The 7,348-nt window shown below is 39.3% G+C and overlaps 1 protein-coding gene across 1 annotated transcript in view; it reads right to left on the bottom strand.

The window, feature by feature from the left end:
* Positions 1-2,071: 2,071 nt before the first annotated feature.
* LOC139176097 (ATP-binding cassette sub-family C member 4-like) overlaps positions 2,072-7,348 on the bottom strand; it is a 163,553-nt gene continuing 158,276 nt past the window's right edge. The window contains exon 29 of the mRNA XM_070799963.1: positions 2,072-4,114. The gene's annotated coding sequence lies outside the window, so the exon portion shown is untranslated. The remainder of the gene's footprint in view (positions 4,115-7,348) is intronic.

Below are 7,348 nucleotides of genomic sequence, written 5' to 3'. Positions count from 1 at the left end.
CTAATTTTAAGTTAAATATGATGGTAAGAATTAATAAAGAGGATAGTGCTAGAGAGGGTAGTACTGATTGACAGCTCATCATATATACAGCATTATTCAAAAGCATTGAACATATCTAGCATTGTTTCTTACCTGTCTGGTATTAAATAACAGTTTTATCTAATTTTACATTTTCAGTCCATTGAGACCTAATCAATGACCCACTGTGCACAGCTAGTGTGCAGCTCAGCCACGTGCCCCTCCACCCCATAGTGCAACCCTCACACTGGCCCCCAGGGTGTTCAGGATCCCACCCATCATGAGGGTGGATATCACAGCAATACAGATGGTTTTGAGTTTCTAGCTTTCTTGAAATTCCTGTACTTACTTCTAACCAGGCTACAAACAGGTCATGGACTGGTAGTAGTGCACAGTCCTCACTGTGAGTATCACTGTCATAGTTAATCTTTGCAGCAGCCTTCTGAGAATCAAGAAGGCTATTCCCACCTCACCTTTCAGACAAAGACTATGAAGCACAGTGGGCTTTCCAACCTTAACAGCCCACACTCACCAGGTAGCAGAACTTGAATCCAAACCCAGTCAGTGCCCAGAAGAGCCAGTATTTGCCCCTGACTCCAGAGCTTGTGCTCCTCCCTGTATGCTTGTGCCATTTTAACTACATGTGAAGGAAGAACAGTTTGGTTTAGGCCATCAGATGAGGACCTCCTCAAATACACCTTCTACATTCCACAAACCTCCCTCATCCATACCCATTCTGTTCTCCTCTCCTGGTGATAAGAATCTCCGAGGTCAATGACTGCACCTTGTGTCTTTAGATGCTCTTAGTCCATCCATCATCCCAACCAAAGCAATGGTTCAAGAGCAGGAACTGTTCATTTTCCAGACAAAGAAGCTGAGATTCAGAGGTTGAGATGCTTAACTGAGCATCTCAACTAAGACTACGTGGCTGTAGGATGTCCAGAGCCTACTTTGTCAAGGATGGTGCCATTCTAATGTCCTGGCTCCTTGGCTGGTTACTGCTTTCCCACACCCACAGTGCTAGTGAGTAGTAGAGAAAGGACAGATCAGTGTGGCTGACTCCAAAACCAGGGCTTTCTGTTATCCCAGGCTACCTCTTAATATCTCAAAGTTATAAAGTTGAGAAGGAAGGTTGGCTCTCAGCAATCATTTGTTCATTCCACAAACATTTACTGAGCACCCTCTGTGCATAGACACTCTGCTGGAAGCCATAATCAGTGAACAGGGCACAGTTTCAAGTCTTTTTCTCATTTAGTTTAGTGAGAAAAAGACTACGTGTGAACACTCACACTCAGGGCAGGCTACATGCACAACATAAAGAACAGGCCCCTTGTTTAAAAATAAAGTCTCTCAAGATGGTGACACAGGACACTAACCTAGTATGGTTCAGTTTAACACGAGAGGTGCTCAGGGTAATACATAAGTCCGAGTTACTTAGGATGACTACTGATCATAACATGACTTCCTAGAAGCGGTGACAACTGGGCTGACCTGGGAGAATGAGGATATCTCCCCTACATGGACCTTCTCCTCTATTTTTTAGACCAGAGGGTATTCAGGAGAATCACTGAGTCATCATTTTGCCTTAAACATCAGTCATCAAGTGTCTCCCCCACAGTACACCCTCATCACCTACCTCTGGAGCTGTGATACATGCCCAGGGGAGACATGGAGATGTGCTGTCCTGATCTCCCTTCAGGGACTCATTGTCCAACAGCTGTAAGTGCTGCCAGTGGGCAACCTTAAACCACCAGCCCCTCTGGGGGCAGCCTATGTGCAATGATCCATCCGGGTTGAGGTATAAAGGCCTGGTCATTGGGTGTGTCAGGACAACCCCGAAGGGCCATCTTCATTCCAGAACCCCATGGGGTCAGCTCAGGTCGTCTGGCCAGTGATCCAGCTTGATCCTTTCCTCTGCCTTATCCTGTTTCTTCCCTCCTGATTCTACAGTGTTGACCCCAAGGGCACCCCTGATACACATCCCAGCACTAAACTCCATCCAAGTGTGCATCCCAGAGAACCAGCCTGCAACACATATCAGAAAACATTCCAGTATTTGGGGAGGATTTTTATTGAAAATTACTGGTTACACATGTATTTATAACATTTTAAAACCCCCCAATAAAACACAAAATGGTAGACACAAGGACCTTTTGTGTGAATGTGGTTACCTATGGTTTAAAATTCACAATCTAATGTTGTCTGACCAAATTAAATTAAGTTATGTGTTAATAACAAAAGACAACTATATGCTGAACCATATGAAACTGCCACTTTATCACTTATAAAAAAGACTGAATGTTAGCAGTTCCACATGGCTGAATCTAATTAAAAATATCCATTCGAATTTAAAATTTAGAGAACATTATACTTATGAATAACTCATGGGTAAAAGATATAGTTAATGAATTAAATTAGGAATTAGAAAATACATAATACTATGGCTATCAATGGTGTTGAGTACCAAAACTTGCAGGTTGCAGCTAAAGTGGATCTTAGGGGAAAAGTCAGCTTTATATATTTATATTAGAAAAATAATGGTGTTAGTAATCGCTTTTCAATTTAAGAATTTAGAAGAAAAACCTCAAAGTTAACGAAAAGTTGAAGGAAAGAATGATATGGTGAACTGGGGAAAAAAGAGAGTATCAATCAAGGAGAAAGTTGATTCTTTGAAAACAGGAAAAAGGTATGCAAGATTATTTATAAAAAAGAAGGCTAAAAGAAAACTAGAAAGCCAAAAGAACACAGTTAGAGATGCTGCAGATATTAAACATATAAGATATTGTGAATAAATTTATGCCAATCAAGAAAAACTCACAGGAAATAAGTTATCAAAATGACTCTGCAAAATAACACACTGAATAGGAAAAAACATAATTACCAAAAGTTACCCAGACAATGTGGCTACACAACACTGTGAATGTGATTAATGCCACTGGATTATGTGACTAAAAATGATTATATGGTAAATTTTATGTTATATATACTTTACCATCATTTGTAATGTAAAAAAAAAAAAAAAAAAACTAAAATCCTCTATCTAGAAGACAGTCTAGCACATGTCTGTCCTTCATTAGCAAATCCCTTAGAAGGGCTCCTATTTTGAGAAAGCATATTTTCTCTTCCTTCTCTTTTAGAACATATAATATTGTCCTTCAGTATTTAACCATATATCTACTTTTTTTAAATTTTTTTTGTTACTTAAACTAGGCTTGAACCAGGGCTTCCCTGGTGGCTCAGGGGGTAAAGCGTCTGCCTGCAATGCAGGATACCTGGGTTCGATCCCTGGGTTGGGAAGATCCCCTGGAGGAGGGCATGGCAACCCACTCCAGTATTCTTGCCTGGAGAATCCCATGGACAGAGGAGCCTGGTGGGCTACAGTCCATGGGGTTGCAAAGAGTCAGACACAACTGAGGACTTCACTTTCACTTTCTTTCACTTTCACTTTCTTTCACTTAAACTATAGTATATTGTATGTTTTCCTATCAGTTTTCTCTATAGTATTTTAACCAGAGGGCTTTTGGTGGAAAAATGGATCCTAGTCATGTTAAAGGAAGTGGTGACACAAAACAGCAACTTCACACAGTCTTCAAGTAAACAGAATCCCTGATATAACTGGAAAGTAATATGTAATTCTGGAAACAGTAAAAAAACAAACAAACAAACAAACAAAAAAACACCTGTGACAACTTTGTCTCAAAACTTAGAAAATGAGTTTGGCTCTGGAGTCTTTCAAGACACAAAACCTGGGAGACGGCTATTATTGGTGGCCTGCACCTCTAATTTGGATAAGAAAGAAAGTAATATAACATTTAAGTAAACATAATAAATCCTTTTTCAAGAGCTTGAAATCATTGAGTGAAGTTGGAGAACTCACATTTTGTAATGTGTAAATATGTGTTGCTGGTGTAAAACAAGTAGAATATAGTTTATGCAGTGCAAAACCTATTGGAAAAAAGCCTTTGGAATAGACATGAACTCATGGTAGAATCACAGTGTTGACTCAAAAATTGTGAAGGCTGAGGACTGTCCACTGGAAACATTCATAACCTCATGGTCACTGTGAGTAATATTTTGCTATCCTTTTGTAGTACACCTGAGGGAGAAAAAGACAAAAACAACATGTTTAAAAGTTTTAAAGTCCTCCTCCTAAGGCAACAGATTTCTAGGTTTCCTTCTTCATGTGAAGCAATCATATCACTAGAATGGTATTGAAACATGTAAAATATCATGTATGAAATGAGATGCCAGTCCAGGTTCGATGCACCATACTGGATGCTTGGGGCTAGTGCACTGGGACTACCCAGAAGGATGGTATGGGGAGGGAGGAGGGAGGAGGGTTCAGGATGGGGAACACATGTATACCTGTGGCGGATTCATTTTGATATTTGGCAAAACTAATACAATTATGTAAAGTTTAAAAATAAAATAAAATTAAAGAAAAAAAAAAAAGAAAACCAGGGCTGTATTTATTCTATGGAGGAAGCAGCCCCATTAAAACCCCCAGTGGGTCTGGACGTAATGCCAAATAACCTGTAGATCTCCTAGATTTCTGATCATTCTAATTCACAGATATGCTTTATCACTACAATAAATTGATAAGAAAAATCATTTTATTCCCTGAAATAAATTAAAGACAGTAACAAAGAGGATAGGAAATCTAGTATCTGAACAGGGTTTGTCATTTTCATACATACAAGGAGCACAACAAATTTGGATGTTAGTATCAGGTTGTTATCTTTATATTTGATAAACTCTGATTGACAGGCACTGAAACACTGGCATATATGTATGAAATATCCTGGTGTTTAATTTATGTGGCAAAGCAGTTATAGAGCCTGTAGAGATGTGATCTGTGGATAGTGGGTGCCAAGAATGAAAAGAGAATCAAAAGTGCTAACAATGACTCAACCAAGAGACTTCTCTAAAATGTAAGATGATACCCAATAATAGGACAGATCTGTGCCAGACCTTTGAGCTCTTGAATTCTACCAAATTCTAGCTGAACTGGAAGAGATACAGGTCTTCTCAGTGTATACTCAGAACACAGAGGAAATGAAGTGCTGTCAAGTTCCACAATCATCAGTTTTTAGTAGCTATATTGTATCTCGGTTCTTTACAGTGCCCATAACAAAATAAAATAATGTCAGGGCTTGTGAAGCCTTATCTCTAAACATGTTTGGCCAAAAAAACTACTTCAAGTGTAACTCTGTATCCTCAAAGAAGAATGTGAAAGTTTCATTTGAGTTTTTAAAACAGAAAATGTATCATCTATCAGAGGCTGACTCCTTTCACAAACCGGGTTGCTTCAGTTCAGTTTAGTTTAGTTGCTCAGTCGTGTCCGACTCATATGATCCCAGATCTCTTTCATAAAACCTGACCGCAAGTGCATTTCTGGGTGCTGTAAACAAAGTTATCATGAGATGGAATGAACTAAAAAAATGAACATAAAAGCACTAGGACACCCACCTTCATAGTAAGTACACTTTCTTATTCTCTTGTTGCTAACATAACCTACTCTGCATATGAAATGCTATATATTTAAATGTCACTTAAGGAGAAAAATAAACCCTCCAAGAATGCTTGGGCCCACTGGCTGAAATCTGAGGCTATTTCTGTTGTAATGGAATTTAAAAATAAAGCCTTTGGTTGGAGTCAGGCGGAGGGGTGGGGCGCGGTTGGTTAATTGCATATCATCACCCTCTTCCATTTTATTAAGCTAGACATATTTTGTGATTATAGATTTATGTACTCTTTTGGTGAAACTAAAAACAGTTAAAGGAACAAAGGAAAATTAATTTCATTTTCTACTGCTTAATATTCTTTCCAAAATCATCTGGTTCCTTTCTCTATAACCCTTCTCAATACAATTTTTTTATAAAGAAAATATTATTTTTAGCAACTTTTAACTGAAAAGGACTTTGGTTCATGGTCTGAAATACCTGAATACTGCAAAGGATCTTCAGCAGTTGGGGACCCCTGATTTACAGTCTCTAAAGCAACCTAGAAGAACTATGGGTTTATTTGTTTTATTATTGGGAGGCAAGGTTTCTACCTACAGCCTTTAACAAAATGACCCCACTTTTATACCGTAAAATGCTCTATATTCTTCAAGCACTTAAGCATGTGCTCTCTCATCTGATCCCTGTGATAAGTGTGAAGAAGCTAGCACGGCTGTAATCTTGCTCTACACACAGGTGAGGACCTGAGGCTCAGAGACCTTGGGGGACACAAGGCCATGTGGATGCTAAGTGCCTCTTCCATCTATTCAAATGGAATATCCAGGCTCCTGGAGCTAGGATATGAGAATTTTATAACTTCTGGGCTGTATTAGGTGATGTCATGAATAGACAAAATGACACCTCTGTTACACTCTGGGAACAAAGAAACTTCAAAAAACCTCAACCAGATCTGCTTCATCACAGAACAGAATGGATGATAGGTATTTATTCTTGGAGCTGAACTGTGTCCCTTCTGAAAGGCTGTTGCTGAATCATGAAAGACACTGAGATTCTTGGCATCCAGAAGAGAAGAATTCAATCTGGGGCTAGTGACGAGGCTTAATCATTCAGAGATTTTGTGTAATAAAGTTTTTTTAAAGTATAAAAAAAAAGAGATAGAGAAAGCTTCTGACATAGACATCAGAAGGGGACAGAAAGAGTGCCCCCCTGCTAGTCTTTAGGTGGATGTTATATAGCTACTAGTAGTAGCAGTGTTAGTCAGTCAGTTGTGTCTGGCTCTTTGCGACCACATGGACTATGGCTTGCCAGGCTTCTCTGTCCAAGGGATTCTCCAGGCAAGAATACTGGAGTGGATTGTCATTCCCTTTTCCAGAGAATCTTTCCAACCCAGGGATCTAACCCAGGTCTCCTGCATTGCAGGCAGATTCTTTACCGTCTGAGCTACAGGGAAGATCCATATAGCTACTAGCAGTCTGCTAATTAGAGAAAGGAAATGTCTCAGAACTCAGAGACTGGCACCAGGCCCCTCACAAACAATGTGAATTTTGAGATAACATTGGCACAAGGTGAGTTGTCCCTGGCCATAAAATGATTGACATGAATCTTGAAGAAAGGCAGGTTTCTAAGCAAATACAGTCTCATTGACATAGCTTATGAGAACATTTGTATGAGTAAAACATACTGGTTTGTCATGTCAATTCTGAGTCTTAGGGGGAACCCACTTGAAGACAGAGTCTAGGGTAAATACATAGTTCATTTGCATAGTTTAAGACAAACATTTCCGTAAGAAAAATGCTTTGGTTAGCTCAAGGTTTGAGAAAGTTAAGTTCAGGTGGAACCAGGTATCCTTATGACAACACAGAATTTTA

Source organism: Bos indicus, chromosome 12 (genome assembly GCF_029378745.1).
Source record: "Bos indicus isolate NIAB-ARS_2022 breed Sahiwal x Tharparkar chromosome 12, NIAB-ARS_B.indTharparkar_mat_pri_1.0, whole genome shotgun sequence".
Classification (NCBI taxonomy): Eukaryota; Metazoa; Chordata; class Mammalia; order Artiodactyla; family Bovidae; genus Bos; species Bos indicus.
This window is presented reverse-complemented; position numbering and strand designations above follow the sequence as displayed.